General features: G+C 30.3%; 1 protein-coding gene across 2 annotated transcripts in view; it reads left to right on the top strand.

The window, feature by feature from the left end:
- Positions 1-7,188: 7,188 nt before the first annotated feature.
- sNPF (short neuropeptide F precursor) overlaps positions 7,189-17,795 on the top strand; it is a 72,257-nt gene continuing 61,650 nt past the window's right edge. Inside the window, exon 1 of one of the 2 annotated variants that reach the window (XM_087166512.1) lies at positions 7,189-7,319. The gene's annotated coding sequence lies outside the window, so the exon portion shown is untranslated. Of the gene's footprint in view, positions 7,320-13,346; positions 13,553-17,795 lie in introns of those variants that run through there. The other variant, XM_087166511.1, reaches the window with a different exon arrangement.

Below are 17,795 nucleotides of genomic sequence, written 5' to 3'. Positions count from 1 at the left end.
ATAAATAGAAGGAACTAAAACAAAACATAATGCACAAGCTCTAAGTTGAATTTTTTTTTTTATGTGTAAGAAACCTTGAATTTAACAACAGTTTACTATCCCGAGTTATATCAAATGAAAAAAGTTAAATATTAGTCTTTGTATGATAGTTCTTAAAACAACACAAAGTGATACCTTTCAAACGTCAGTGAAGCCATTTTTTTTTTACGCTTATTGCTATGTAAATTCAGCAACCAATCGCACAAAACACGTGTGCAGTCCAACATCAAAACTCCCAAATAAAACTTCCAATAACAGCCGATTATGTGTTTTGCTTCCAACCAGAAGTAAAAACCCGATAAAAACAAAATGTACTGAGCCCGAGTTTTCTCGGAATGATAAATATTTGCGTAATACATATATACCCGAGTAAACTCGGGATAGTCAGGAAAGCTGTTAAAAAATTGTAAAGGAATTGGATCAAAAATTACACGCTAGAAGTTCATTAACTTCTTTATAATATGTTATTTTTTGACATTAATAATAAGCAAACATGTATACCATTTTTTTATGAAAAAGGATTTCTTTTGCAAATATGTATATTGCGACGATATGGTAGAACTAACTCAATTATTAAATGAGTATTTGGTTTCTTTCGTAATCTATATTCTATTGATAAACAACACGAAGTCAAAACAAGAATGACGAATTATAAAAATTTTGATGAACACTTACTCAAAATAATAATTTTTTTATCTTAACTGATTTACATTAAATAGACATATTAAACATTTCTTACGAGAATAATTCTCTTCCTTTTTCTGATTTTATACTTATATTGTTTGCTTTTATGAAGAACATGAAAATGAAGGAATCCATTTTCACCAGCTTTTTGGATCCATCGTTTGATATTTTAAAATGAACAAATTCTCACTTATTGTTATTCTGCTCACGAAAAAATTGTTCTCCATTTAAAGAGAAAAAAACAGCCTCGTTGACTCAGGGGATAGAGCGTTCGCCTTCCAATGAGGTGAACCGGGTTCGAATCCCACCGATGATACGAATTACGACCACAGTGCTGACTTGAAATATCCTCAGTGGTAGACGGTTCATGGGTTAGAATCCCTTTGCCGTCAAGCTAACCGTGGGAGGTTCTCATGGTCTTCCTCTCCATGCAACGCAAATGCGGGTTAGTTACATCAAAAAGTCCTCCGATACGTTATCCAGGAGTTCGTCTGTCTTCTGGATTGGGTTCAAAATTGGCTAATGAAGTTGAACATTAGTAGTCGCAAATCTAAAAATTGGGTCGGCTGCTCAACGACAGTTGTAAAATATAAAACGTGATGAGCCGGATAGCCTGGTTGGTAGGGCAATGAACTCATGTCCAAGAGGTTGAGGGTTCGCTCCCAGCCTGCCGAAGTCCCTCCGTGTAGTAAATGGTAAGTGACGCACGTTCAACTCTGTCGAGTCACAAAGTCCTCCATGTTCCCATAACAAATCATACCTCTGGGGGCACTGATCCAGAAGTTTCTTGTCTTCTGCATTGGGTTCAAAATTACAAAGCTACGAGGTTGAACATTAGTAGTCGAAAACTCAAAATTAGATCGGCTGTTCAACGACGGTTGTAAAATAAAATGAAATGTAACCAATTTAGTGTGACAGTCCTAACCGCAGTTTTATTTATAAGTTTTTGCATGAAATGTCTCAAAATGATGGAATTTATTATTTAAAATGTCCACGTTTAGCTTGTGCTTGCTGAATTAGTTTTTTTTTTTTTTTTAATTTTAAACGCAATACACCGTGTTTTAAAAATAACTAGATTATTTTTAAATTAATGATTACCCTCTGAAGAAAAGTTGAATGGAATCTGGAATTTTAGACGTGATCAGTTAAAGTAAGACAAATGAGAAAGTTTTATATTATTGTGATTGATTTCATTATCCGAAATATCGAGTCTACTTGGCGACAATAAATATTCGCCTCACTTTTTCAAGGAACAACTAAATAAACTGTTCTATAAAGAAGAAATTACACACAAAGAAAAATGTATATAAAAAGAAAACAGAAGAAAAAATAAAGAATTTTAAATGAGGGCGTAAAATGGAATCCCATTCCCTTCTTTTCCCGAAACAGGAAATTTGTTTTGTTTTTTTAATCTACGGGGGAAAATTACCAGGAACTTGACTTCTTCACGGTAGGCTAATGTAATGCGATTTTAATCAATCGATTCGAGCAACAAGAAAATGAAAATGTTTTTGCCTTTTTTTAAAATTTTGACGAGCAAAATAATTATTTCTATTTTAATTTATAAAGGCAGACGACAACTTCCTCAAAATGGCAAATTAGCTGTTTGTATTGAATCCATCAATGGTTTAAGATGAACTTAATCGAAAAGAATGTTTATTAGAAAACGTGAAAAAAAGTACATCATTATCCCTCTCATATTTCATTCTATTTTGTTAAAATTGAATTGTTCCCAGTTGACAATTTATATTTCTGTACTTAAATAATAACCGATAATAATTCTTTTGTTCATTTAGATGAAGTTTAAATGTTGTTGATTTAAATGTTTAGTTTGCGAATAAGTAGTGAAGCTTCTTATGTACGATCAGATGAATTTTAAAAAAATTGAATTCTGAATAATATTTTTCATTTTAAGTGCATTTTGATTATAAATGCTTTTTCAAAAATGTGTGTAAAATGTTGACATTGAATGTTGTTTATTTCATATATTCTTCCAATTACAAAGCGTCGATGTTGAACAGAGTTTTTCAAGAATGTGCTTTTGGACAATCTTTCAATATTAAAAATCATTTGTTATGACAGTGAAATTCTGATCTTCCAAAAGAATGAAATTAAGAGATGGATTGATTCCGTTTTATCGGCCTTTTTTATTCTATTTCTCAACTACACCTGTATATTAAATATGATCTTAATTTTTATTAATTCATAAATGCAAGTTACAGTTTACATTTGTTTTATTTAAAAAAAAAAGGCTAACATGAAATGGATATAAATAAATTTTTTACCCATTGACAAAATGAATCTTTGTTTGGATTTCATGGCGTCCTCACTTTTCAACTGCAATAATCAAGAGTAACAGTAAACGGTGCACAGGCGTTGCTATGGCGAACGCTGCAATTAGATCATTGCAGTTATAGTTCTTATGCGACTTCCAACAAGATTGCGTTAAACGTTTAACGCTACATTTTTATTGGCCGGTAAATCACGAGGTAGGATCCAGTTTTCCCTCATTCATTTCCCTATTGTTTTGGTTCTCACTAGCATAAAAGTATTGTTTTTCCATAAATATTTTTTTAGTTTGTTTTGAATTTAATAGGGTAGAATTTTTCATTTTCAAAATAAGTGGATAACAATTGTAAAAAATGAGTGAAAACAATCCCACGGACAATGCGACGGATTTAAGGTTACGTCAAGGTACGTCTCTTGTGAATATCAATTGATTGTTAGGTTTTCTCCTTTGAAATTACATTATGACGCATTCACATACATTATTAATACAAATACATTTTCCACGGTGAGACGATGAGGCAACCACAAGCACTTCCACCAGTTCAAGAGGTCCACGAGGGAAAAATGCACGATATGACCGTGATTACAGAGCACGAAAGCGAGCAGGAAAAAGAGTCGTTGAATAGAACTAGTGATCCTTCTACGACTGCTGATTCTTCTACAATTAACGTCGCAGGTTGCGAAGTTTAACTTCTTCCGCGCGGAGAGACTCCACGCACTATTTTTTTTTTTTTTTTTTTTTTTGGAATTCTTTTTTTCACTTTTAGTTTTGTTATGCATAAAGTGGGTGAGTTTATTTTTGAGATAGGGAACCAGAGAGATCCCATAAATACTTCTTGAGTTGTTAATAAAAGAGAATTTCATCATTTAAACGATATTTTTGTTTTTATTGTTTCAATTAAGAATTAGAAATTCTAACCTGCAGTTCAAACTGGATCCTTTCCAATACTAATTCAGGTGAATATGACACATAAAGAGGGTCAAAACTGATGGACGCAGTCCCAAAAGTTAGAGTTGAAGCAAGAAAATAACGATGCCAAGGCCTAAACTTACCCGAGGCTGGAAAAAGTCAAAGAGCGAAGACGGGAATACCTTAAGCGCTGCACACAAACGGAAAAAGGAAAGGATTCCGTTCGCGAATGCAAGCTTGAAGCCCGTCCCTCACAAAAGTACCAAAGTGGCGAATGGTGACTCTCCGAACCCCTTTCATGCAAATACGAGAACTGGGTGTTGATCACCAGTTAGGGATAAAAGGATCCATTGTCAACGTACCCAATCAGAACAAGACCGTTGACTGTGTTCCACGCAATATAAATGATTCTATCAGTATTCATGTAAAATTGAAAAAAAAACGCCTAGCTTTCAACTCATATTTCATGTATGAACTTGTGAATCCGAAACGGGTGTATGATGCAGCTTACAATCTCCATCAAACACCATTGTACTCATCCGAAAATGTGAATATTGATCTCAATTGGATGCTTATTGTCTATTCAGTCATTCAAAGATTTTACACAGAATGTGTCTGATCTGCATTTAAATTTGTCTGCGAAATTGTGTACCGAGCAGTTCAAGATTAACAGTTAAAGATGTCCAAGGTGAAAACACAATAAAGTTTCTCTTCCAAACAAATTAGAAAACAACCATTTTGCTAATGGGTAACCTGTGATCGCATTTTGTAGTGTATGTACTTTTTTATTTATTTATTCTGTTCTCCCTTTTTATAATTTTAAGGTCATTTTTAATGTTTTCAGAGGGTTTTTTTAAGGATATTTTTTTAAAAAGCTATTTCATCTACATCATGACCTTGGGGATGAGTCTAAAATTTAGTTGACAGGAGAAAAAAAATTTAACTTTTTTTTTCACGTTCGTTTTAATCACGATTACAAGTAACCATTACAAATCATAATTTTTGATTACATCAGAGTAGAGCAAAAATTTAATCGATTACATTTTTCAGGTACAGTAATCAATTACTTGCAATCATGATTAAAGACATTCATAATTTTGATTACAACTGTAATCCTGATTACATAACCAATTACTTGTAATCGTGATTACGAGTAATCTAAATATATGATTACATGTAGTCATATATTTTGATTACTTATAATCATAATTACCCGTAATCGTTTCTGTTGTGATTACTTGTCATCGCAATTACTTGGAATCATGATTACAGTTGTAAACTTTGTAATCATTTGATTTTGACACTTTTATTTGTAATCAAAATTTTAATTTCAGCTGTAATCAAGATTACAAGTAATTGATTACTGTAATCAATTATTGTAATCACGATTACAACTGAAATCAGAATTTTTGAAAGTTGTAATCACGATTACAAGTAAATGATTACTATAATCGACTATTGTAATCACAAGTACAACTGTAATCAAAGTTGTAATCACGATTACCAGTAATTGTTTACTGTAATTGTTTGTTGTAATCACGATTACAGTTGTAATCAAAATTATGTTATCTCGTAATCATGATTACAAGTAATTGATTACTGTGATCGAAAAATGTAATCGATTATATTTTTGCCCAATACTGGTATGCACTCATTTAATAGCCTGTTGAATGTTTGGCCTTCAAACCATTAAGATAGTAGGTGACAACCTAATTAATAGATCGAAAGTTATTAAGATGTTTCTTTTCTTCTGTTCTACGTATAACTTAATTGACATCATCTTATCACGTTAAATTGCTTATACATTTTAATTATGATTTACTAATTACATTTAGGTTTGTCCTAAGTACCGCACTTTGGACACTGTAAAAAGGTCTATTCTGTTCAAATTTTTAATTAAAAACTTTGATAAACAAAAATCATGGAACAACGAAAGGACAGTTCACCAGTAAACAAAAACTAATTAAAATCACTCCATTTTGGATGATTTTAAAAATATTCATTTTGAAACATCGACGGAAAAGTTATTAAATGCCATTTCAATTAATGTCAGACATGATTTTATTGCGTTTTTGTGTAAATAAAGTTCATTTATTTTAACTGTTCGAGAGATCCGATTTCTTCTTGGAATGAAATTCACCTACATGATTCAAGAAATTTATTTTATGTAAATCGGATTTTTTTTTCATTTCAATGAGATTTTTTAATACTTTAAATGTCAAGTTATGTGATAAAATGTATTAATAAAACTATTCATAATTTTATCATATACATTTACATTAGAATAAGTAATTTTACAACTAAAATGTTTCATAAATTATTATTACAAAGAAATAACTGAAAATTATGATATAGCACTGACACTTATCGATATATCATATGAGCACTTATATTGAACGTTAAATAGGTAAATATTTTTCTTCACAGCAAATTATTTTACACAGAGGTAATGGGTAAAAGGGGGGATGGGGGTAATTTAACAATTTCAAGCCATTGCAGTCTCTAATTTTATTTATTAGTCTATTTTAAAATATCATGATTTACATACCTTTTCTTTTTATTATTTCTTTGGACAAAATCTTCATTATCATCAAATCAGACCTCAGAAAGAATCACCCTAATGAATATATTTAAAAAATTAAGCAACTAATTTTAAATTAAGATTTATTTTTTAAAAAATCAACTAGAAAAAATCATAGCTGATTTAAATCAATGATTCAGAAAAAAAGTGATTAAAATTGCGATTTTAATCATGATTTAAATAGTCGATTGATTTAAATCATGCATGTAACGAATTATTCATCCTGCTTACTTATCATTCTCTTTTTACATGATTATTATTATTTTGATTTTCATTCAATTTTCATTTCGGATAAAAATGGGGATTGCTGTGGTACCCATTGAAAATTAATAGTTTTAATATCTTTACAATGAGGGTTATTTAACTTATGATTAAGAGTTATAACTGTATAAATTTGGATTTATCTTTGATGGCTCAGAGGATAAAGCGTTCGCCTTCCAATGAGGTGAACCGGGTTCAAACTCCGCATCCGCCAACCATAGTGCTGACGTAAAATATCCTCAGTGGTAGCCAGATCATAAGTTAGAGTCCCCTTTCCATGAGGCTCACCGTGGAAGGTTTTCGTGGCTTTCATCTCCATGTAGCACAAATGCGTAGCTGAAAAATGTCACAAACAAAGGGTTTCTTGGTTTCTTAGCAGCAATACAGTATTGCAGTGATTGGCCGGCAATGCTGTTTGGTGATACCATGAGCGAAATTCAGTCATTGTGATTCAGTCATTCATTCTTCTATGACGCTACTAAGTACATATACATTACTAGTGAGTTGAACATTAGTTGCGAACACAGCTTAGCTGGAAAGAAGTACGTTGATTATGTAAGTTAACTCCCGTGTCTTTTTAATTTGTTTGCTTGTTTTTGCGTTCATGCCTTAACAAGTTCCCCCTTCCCCCATTCCAATACAAAAATTAATGCATGTTTCCCTCATCCAAGTTCGACGCATCATCGTAAAATTCTCCTGTATATCTAAAAATACTTAAAATTATTTATTAAGCGTACAGCAAAGTATCGATCATTAGAATTATTTTGTGGTATTTTTTTTTTATTATTTTCAATTTGGATAGCATTATGATTTTTACTATTTTACTCTCATTTTCGTTGTTCAGATAATTCTGTTTTTGCTGATTACAAAACGTTAATAATGACAGATTATAAAAAATAAACTGAAATACTTTTTTTTTAATCAACGAAACTGAAAATGTGATCAGGTGTTTATTACAGTTTTCATAACAATTTAAGCAGTGCCATGTAGTATTTCCTTTACACTAATACCCTTTCGGTTTAAGTTGATTTTATTGTTTTAGTTGTATTTTTTGATAACACATTTAAAGATTTTTACCGGGTGCAAGGCAGCTCATAACTATAATTTAGTACTCTGAAGAAGAGGTGGTTTGCAAAAAAAGCCTAGAGGTCGAGCAATAAGCTTTAATATTGACGTTGAGTCTAAAACCGACCACGTTGATGATTGAATGAGCGCCTGAATAATAGTTTCCTCTATTAGGGTACCCGGTAATTATTACACGTGGTCCAGTTTGAATAGTATGGGTCAATATTACGAGGGGCCATGCTGTAATATATATATATATATATATATATATATATATATATATATATATATATATATATATATAAATAAATACAAGAAAAATATCCGTCCATGTAAGTTGTTATGATTTTGCTACTCGCTTTATAGTCCCCCCTTTTTTTAATGTTTTTTCTTTTTATTTTATTTTATGATCTGTTTTTACATGTTATTTTTACTTTTTATGATCTATTTTTATGCAGTTATTTTATAAAAAAAAATTTTGAGTGCTCCTCACACTATTGTATTAATAAATTTTGCTTTGGCTTTATTGATATAATATCAGAAAGCACTCTGTTTTGCGGATATAATCGTGTGGGCTGAAGAAAAGATTATATCTTTTTTTTTCGGCTTTTTTTCCGGTTTTTTTATTAACAATTCTTTTTTTTTTTTTTAAATAAAATGTTGTTTGTTATTTTTTTTACTTATTATTTCCCACCCCCTTTTTTTCATATGTCTATTTTTTTTTCTTTGTTTTATTCTTCATTTTGAACTTATATATATATATATATATATATATATATATATATATATATATATATATATATATATATATATATATATATATATATATATTCTAATAATATATGTTGGTAAGATGGCATAATCAAGGTGGCAAAAACTTATTGGGACGGTCTTGGCTTGTCATAGGCTGTATTGCCGACGAAGAAGAATGTATGGAAGTATTAGTATATAATTGTAGTAGCAAACTCTCTAGATTTGAAATGTACAGTGTGCAACAACAACAAAAACGGACTACCCTGAATAATCAGATTTTTATGTTTTAGAACTCAATCTTAATGGCTCGAGGGGGTGACCTCAAATGTCAAATTAATAAGTGAAGAACATATTTTAATTTAAAAAATCTGACACAAAAACGTACTTTCTCCGAATAAACATACCTTTTTTTTTCGACGGATTCAGATTTTTAACCTCCGAAATATTGGGTGTTGCCGCAATCTGGGAAATAAGGTCCCAATAGTTATAGGTCAGGAGAGAGAGTTTCAAGGTTCGACTCCGTAATGTTAATTTTACTTTTTATTATTTCGCTATAGCTCAAGAAGTGAAGTGAAAAAAATTTGCACACAATTATAAAATTCATTTATCCAAAGATAATTCCATGCAAAAGATAACTTTTAGAAATATTTGTTAATTTTTTTTTTTATTTACTGAAAAATAGTCGAAACAGTTTTGAATTGTAAGGTATACAATTTTTTGCCTCATTTCAAAGAATGTAATTTTATATGGTTAAAAACAAAATCGAATAGTTTCTGAGAAATCAAATTTTAAGTATCTGACTCTTTTAAAATTCAATTTCTCATGAACTATTCGACCCATTTCACTCAAATTATGTATTTTGGCATATAAAATTACATTCTTTGAAATTATATACTTCACAATTCAAAATTTCTTCTACCATAATAAAATAATAAAAAAAATAACAAATATTTATTAAAATTTATCTTTTGCTTGGAATTATCTTTGGATAAACGAGTTTTATAATTGTGAGTAAAAATTTTTCAATTCACTAAAAGTTCTCGATATATAGCGAAACAAGCAAAACGTAAAATTAACAAACTTTGGATCGCTCTCCTTACCAAACTATAGGGACCATACTTCCCCCCATATTTTGGGGGGTCAGACATCTGAATCCATCGGAAAAGTTATGTTAAATCAGAGAAAGCACGTTTCTGTGTCTGATTTCGCAACTTAAAATATGTCTTTACTTATTAATTATCGTATTTAAAGTCCCTCCCTCGAGCTATTAAGTACTCCTAGAACGTGAAGTTCCGTTATTAGATTAAAATGGTAGTTCATTAATTTTTTTTCTGACGTGCTGTACATATTATTTTATTTTATAACCGTCGTTGAACAGACGACAAAATTTTTTGGGCTTAGGACTACTATTGTTCAACTCCGTAGCCTTGTCATTTTAAACAAAATCCAGAAGACAAGTGAACTCCTGGATCAAGTAGTGGGAGAAATTTGTCTTCGTGAAAGAATTTCTGATGGAACTAACCAGCATTTGCGTTACACGGAGAGGAAAACCACGAAAACCTCCCACTGTTAGCCTGCCGGCAATGGGGCTCTAACCATAGCCATCGAGAGTCAAGGTCTCTCAGTAGGTTTGTGACGTCATCCTCGGAAGTGTTATTAAACCACAAGATAACGTGGAAATCAGATTTGTATTAAGAGAAATCTATAATAAATAGTTCAAACTTTTGAGCGACGTAAAATATTTTTGCCTTAGCTAATTTAATTGCAATTAAATATATTTAGGTGGTGAATTTTTAGCTTCTAATTACAATTTATCAATGTTATTTATTACGGTATAACTGAATAAAATGAAGATGTAGCATTGCTTGATGCTTTTCATAAAGCAATATTATGTATATTTCATAATAGAAAATGATTTAATAAGAATACTTTTTTTGATTTTGAATCTTGATTCGTCATGACTATTTTTAATATGAAAAGAATAAACCTTATTTAAGTGTATAATTTATTATTTTCTAATATGTAATCAAATATTAGTTTTAATCATATATTTGAAACTAAGAAATGATACATTTTAAAAAGGAAACGAGACAAATAAAAATATGTTATATCATGGCAGAAAAGAGACAATTAAAGAAATTATAATTTTATTTTCGCATTCACAAAATTTTCCTTTTGTAATAGGTTCTAAAGAATTCTTTCAGCATCGTATGATATACATTTAAATTCCAAGTGGAAATAATCTAAACATAAACACTGCAATTATTTACAAATAAACGACGCATATAATATTAAAATGAGACAAAATAATTTAGCTAAGTAATAATTATGAAGTAATAATAATAAATAAACTATAAGTAATTTAACAGAATATTTCGATCCCTAAGATTGTAAAATTATTATTTCCAAAAGTAAATATGCCTTTTTTATTTTTTGTTGATTATTACAAAAAAGTAAAATATTTCCAAATCTTAAGTTCTTCTAACAAATAAATTTATTGATAACAATCTTTCTTATAAGATTAAATATATTATTGTTTTAAAGCTTGTTTACATAAACTCTTCCAGACTTATAAGATAAACATAAAAATGGGAATAAAATGAGAATCGCACATTTAATCTGTAGCAAATTCAAAATTTATTTATACCATATGAAACATGAACAAGAGTTTCATTAATATTCATTTAAATTATAAGGTACAAAAATTAAATTAAGAATGAATTAAATTGCTTATTTATTAATATGATTTAATGCATCGGAGTTTTTTTGCTTTCAAGTATGAATATTTATGAAATTTTACTCATATGATCGTAAGCTATCGTTAAGAATAAATAAGTTTCAAGTGCCAATCAGCATTGTTATTAATTTTTCTTAAAATATAACTAAAGCTTTTTTTTATTAGTTTTTTAAATATAATAATTTTACATCTTAAGTGACATCTGATATTTGCTTACATAAATATATTTAAACAAGGCAGTTGCTTTTAAAATTTGTCTTATTTCCCGTCTAAAAGTTTTGGAAAAGTACCAATGCTGTGCTGGTTTTACATTCTAATATTCGCTAACAATAAACAATAACTAAGACATTGTAATTCTTAAATACAACTTCTTTCATTATGTAATTAAGAAGCTTAGTATAAAGTCTACAAAAACGAATATTAAAATATAAAAGATAAATTACAAATACTCAACTATAATAGTTATTTGATAAGTGTCTCGTTTAATGGAGTTAATCCATTCTCGTTTCATTTCCTCACTTTTCGAAAACTGATACTTCAGGCCTATTTTTGTAGTTCCCTTTACATTTCGGAACTACACATGCGTATGGCATTGTTAAAAGTTGTAAAATAATGCTATACGTATTTTTGAGAATGGTTTGTAACGACATATGCGACGGACAAGTATTTGAAATTGGCGGCTAATAGCTTATCAGCTATATATCACTGTTTGTGACGTCACTAATGAACCTTGGTGATCTCAACGGCCTTGTTTCTCGAAGACTATGCTCTACCCCATGATCCGTCAACCACTGAGAATATTTCACGTCAGCACAGTGGTCGGTGCAAGTCGGATGCGGAATTCCCATCGACCAGCCATCGGATCGGATCGACGGGGATCGAACCCACGAACTCTTGGACATGGGTCCGGTGCCCTACCAACCAGGCTATCCCGGCCGATGAATTATCCCTGTGATGTATTCATCGAAACCGCAAAAAAATTGTACTCGCGAGGAATTGTCGTTGCGACGAGTTGCGCTCACGATGAATTGTCGCAGCGATGTATTTCATCGAAACCGCTAGAAATTGTACTTACGAGGAATTGTCGTTGCGACGAGTTGTGCTCACGATGAATTGTCGCTGCGATGTATTTCATCGAAACCGCTAGAAATTGTACTCACGAGGAATTGTCGTTGAGACGAGTTGTGCTCACGATGAATTGTCGCTGCGATGTATTTCATCGACAGTGGTAGACGGATCATGGGTTAAAGTCCCCTTGCCGTCAGTGTAACCGTGGGAAGTTCTCGTGGTCTTCCTCTCCATGCAGCGCAAATGCGGGTTAGTTCCATCAAAAAAGTCCTCTACGAAGGCAAATTTCTCCCACTACTTGATCCAGGAGTTCCCTTGTCTTCTGGATCGGGATCAAAATGACTAGCATACGGAGTTGAACATAAGTAGCGGTAAACCCAAATTTGGGTCGGCTGTTCAACGACAGATATAAAATAAAAAAATAAGCGTTTCAACTCCAGGGTGTTGGAGGGTCGCTTAGTAATTGTCAAAATTCAAATTGAAAATTTTGTACAGCCATTTTTTTTAAAGCAAGATAATGAATAGAAAACAAAATTCTGGTCACTAAATTTTTGTGAAAAAAATAATTTTCGTCGAAAAGTCATAAAAAAATATTTTATTCAACAGTTGGCTGATTTTTTTTTTAAAAACTCTGTCGGCCTCTGTACTCGGAGTACGATTTGTAACATTACACAATAAGTACTATTACTAATGAAAAGGACTAAGATATTCCATTTATAATACTGCATAATTTTGATTACGTCTGGATCACATATTGACGCAAATTCTTAATAAACGTGATTTCACCCCTCGCCTCCTCACTTTATGCATCCCCTCCCCCGCTGACACTTCCTTTTTCCGCCTCACTTGGAAGAGCTCCTGGTTAAGCAGCCAATCAGAGAACTCCCACTAACTATATCTGACCAATAAGGGTATAGTGATAAACAAAAAGTAAATTCTTCACTTACCTTATAGTCCATATGCTGAAAAACAAAATCATAAAAGCCTCTGTCCACCCACTACCTGTTCAAGCACGCATGTGTTAATGACGTCATGAAGCGCATCCCATCCGATTGGCTCCCCACGAAAAGAGAAGTCTTATAACTCCCCGAGATTAAATGTTAGGAGGACCACATACTGTTTCGACGCATCTCTTCTCTCATTTCTTCTTTTGCACACACAACAGGTGAGATTATGTATCTTTCTATGATGAAACTCTCACTCATTTTATCTATCAAACTTTATACTGATATTTGTTTTTTCAGAAATATGTTTTGATATTTAAAAAAAAAATTAAATACAGTTCCTTTGTAAAATATTAGACGCACTATGAGATTCTATGTAAAATTTTAATTATCAAGTGATACTATACAGCTTTATTGTTCTTATGTGACTGAAACCGGTTTACATTTGTTTACACTCCTGTACAAATGGGTTAACATTGTAATGCAATACGTTAAAAATAAATACGAATAGAAAGTATAAAAAAAATTTCCTGAATAAAAACCCATTACACGTGTGTTTCATTATAAGAGTATTGTCCATAAACGCGTGCAAATCATGTCATTATTAAAACACTACAGTGCGTCTTATAATTTGGTCTCATTATTATAATATACTAAGTATATAATAAATATTCTATATTTATATAATATATCGTTTAATTTAACCAGTCGTCGAATTTATATTATATATCTTGTCTAATTTAACTAATTGATACACTAACGTAAACAAGTTCAAACACTGGCGTAAAAACAATAACGCTGTATAGAGTATCACGTGATAATTAAGATTTTACATAGAATCTTAGAGTGCGCAGAATAATATCACCGGGTACTGTATAATAAGAGGGGATTAAAAAAATTTCTGCCAATCGCCACTTTTTACATCGAAAATGCACCCCATATTCATATTATTTTTATTATTGATAACTATGGAATATTTAATGAATGTCTTATGATATTTTGAAAATTAATTAATTTCCCGTTTGCTTTTTGAAATTTTTCTTTATTTTAAGAATCAACCACATTTCGAAATATGTTTCAGAAGAATTGTCTTACTTTATTTATATCGGTATTTTTTTTTAATAGTTTAAAATAATCTATTTTTTGAAAAAGTAATGTCACGTTTTGAACAATGGCCGCTGTTAAAGATGCTACAACTGGCCAATAGCAAAATATTTTTATTTTAAGCTTGAGAAGCCTCTACTTTCGAAAGCGTATGAACAAGAAAAAGGAAAGAAAAAAAACGATAAAAAAGAAGAATCAATATTATATATTTTACGGTATATTTTAGACATTTAACGATATGAACAACTTTATTAGAATTGAAAGAACTTTTCTTATTTGTTTCTTCTCGTGCAGTGTTTAGAAAAAAGAACTACAAAACATGATTATGAGTAAAACAGAAAATGATTTATTGTTGGATATTTTAAGAATAAGGACTAGAAAAGTACCCGGCACACAAATTTCAGTAAAATCAGTCAAATTATCACTTTTATTGACCGATTGCCTCGATCGATTTTGGAATTTTATCATATTAAGATTCAAAGTAAATGTATTCGTAAAAACAAAACTTGTTTTTTCAAAACCCATCCATTTCTAAATTATTTAAACTAAAGTAACTGGTATGTGGCAGAAATTTTGTGCCCAGCATTTTTAACATTGTTTTTCAAATACTTAATAATGTGAAGAATTTCTAGAAATCCAGAAACTTCTAAAAATCATACATTTTAAAAATGAGGAATATTCGTGATAATTCCACATTTATTGAAAATTATTAATAACGAAAATCTTTTATGAATCATTTAAGAATCTCGACGAAAAAAGTGGCGACTGAGAGACAAACTTTTAATCGCCATTTGTTTTATGTATATATATATATATATATATATATATATATATATAACTCGTAAAATACTTGTTCGATATATGATTCTTGAATGATATGATTTTTATATAGTTTTGCATAACTACTATAACTACTATAATACATGGTGAGGTACCCGAAATCTGTCTGGTAAAGTATCCAATTTTTATCCGATACCCAAAAATGGCCAGGAAATAAATTTTTACCGGATACCCGAAACCGGTCTTGTAAAAGATTTAGTTTTCGTCGTGCAACGGATATCCGAACCCAAAATTTTTGAATATCCAGTAATCTCTTGTGAGGATAAAAAAAGTGTGAGGAATATTAATGCGATTATTAATCTTGTGAGGATTATTAAAGCGATTTAAAATTATCTGTATAATATATATAAATTTAAATCGTTCTAATAAGACAAATGAAACGAAATAATTTGTTATAAATAACAAAATGTATTGTAGATAAATTAGTATACTGAAAAGAACTATTTCTGTCATACTACGACTTACAAAAATAGCTTAACACATAATATATTCTTCGTCATATTGCAATAACTAGTGGCTTATTGTTAACTTCTTGTGCAATATCCGAGCGAAACTAGTGTTAGTTGGTAAACACGGCCGATTCCTTACACGGGAGAAATGGATTCGAATCCGGCACGAGTCCGGTTAGATTTTACTTGAGTACATTTTTTACCATTTTCTTTTTTGATATAGATGAATAATTGCGTAACACTAATTAAAATTATTTCTATGTTTGAATAAGAATTAATTAAAAATAGATACGTGATAAATTTTAGCAAAGAAATATATATTTTTATCTCTGATTTCGAACACAGATTAAAGCAATAAATATTCAGTTTTGTTTTTAAATTGTATTTTCATGGTAGAATTCCTCCGAGCTCAAAAGCTCCAATTTAGAAATATCCAATTTTAAATTTCAACTGACAATTATGTTTCAAACAATTCAAATTTATAATTCAAATTTTTCATTATTATCAAGTTTATAACAATCTTAAATTTAGGCAATTAAAATTCTATTTAAATTTTAGAATAATTTTAATTTCCTCTCGAAATAATTGAAAAAAATAACCAATGCAAGTTATTTATCGTACCAATCTGTTGTATACCATGTTTACGAGATTTTTAGTTGTTTTAAATTATTTTTCTTTTGAGAGATTCGAAGCCATATTAAATAGAATTTTTTGATTAACTTTCCCATTTATCTTTTTTCGAACCATTTCTTGTATTGATTTAATTTTCCTCAATAACGTTAATAATTATCAGCGGAAAAATCTATCACTTTATTTTTATTTGTCTTATAGTTAGACTAATAACAATTAGAATCAGTCTGATCACTGTACGTTAAAGGTTAAAATGCGAAAAATGTAAAAAGGTTTCAGTAGGGGTCAAACGATTGCAAATAAGAAACGAATTGTTTTCTAAAAATTGTTTAAAATTTCTCTGAGGGTGCATTTTAAGAGGGGAACAATTAAATAGTCTCAATTAGTCTAATTGATCTCATTACAGGTCTTTGTAGATATATTATAAGCTGTTGAAGAATATATAATATCCTATAGATATTTTTTTTTTAAATTTATCATAATTAGTTTCCGTAATTTTTAGTTGGGCAGCAGCCTATTAAAATAGTTTTGAAATGTACGCTTTTCAATCACCCTTGCCAGATCGACAGAATTTTATTTCTTTCGTTTGCCTTCAACATATGATTGATGTATAAACATATAAATCTACCGACTTACCGTTTACGAAGAGCAGCGCATAGTAATTTATTTATCACTTAAATATTTCTTTATTGAAAAATAAAATTGATCATCTATTTCACTTTCATAGTCACAGTGTACCAAAAAAAAACATTATTAGGTAGAATAAATAATAAACTATTCATTAAATACAATGGACTCGTTTCATTTCTAATAATTTTTTCTTCAGAAAAAAAAAATTCTTTTTATTCAATTCCTACAATTAGTTCCCACTCTCTGTATATCTTGTTCAAATTTTCAATCGTTCATTAAATACTTTTTATTCACCCGTTAAAGTTCAAATACTCAAATACATTTTTTTAAACTTGTAGTGGATTAAATAGGGATTCATTAAATAGGGTTGAGCGAAAACGAATTCGAACTTTCTGATGGGTTCAGCGTTACTCATTGTTTTATATTTTACTATAAGCTATTCAGTTTTTCGCATATTTAAAAGATAACATCGGTGATTATTTCTAACTTATTTGAACAAAAAAAGATAGTTTATTGTGCACATTTTATTGTTTTAAATTCGCCGTGTCAGATAAATTCATTGAGGAACATGACGTGTGGTCCGCGTCACCCAATTTATACTTTCATAGTTGTTTGTTACCGGCCGCCTTCAATTCCTTCTATTAGTTCCCACTTTCCCTATATATCTTGTTCAATTGTTAATAAAATACCATCAAAACCAAATGGCTTTGATGGTATATTTCTTTTGTAGACTATGGTGGAAATTTCTGATAGTTCAAAATGAACAGTATTGAAATCATCAAAACAAGTTGCTATTCTTATGTCGGTCCAT

The sequence above is a fragment of the Parasteatoda tepidariorum genome, chromosome 6, assembly GCF_982258835.1.
Source record: "Parasteatoda tepidariorum strain Cologne lab strain chromosome 6, Ptep-v5.0, whole genome shotgun sequence".
Lineage (NCBI taxonomy): Eukaryota > Metazoa > Arthropoda > Arachnida > Araneae > Theridiidae > Parasteatoda > Parasteatoda tepidariorum.
Note: the sequence above shows the minus strand (reverse complement) of the source record. Positions and strands in the feature narration are given on the sequence as shown.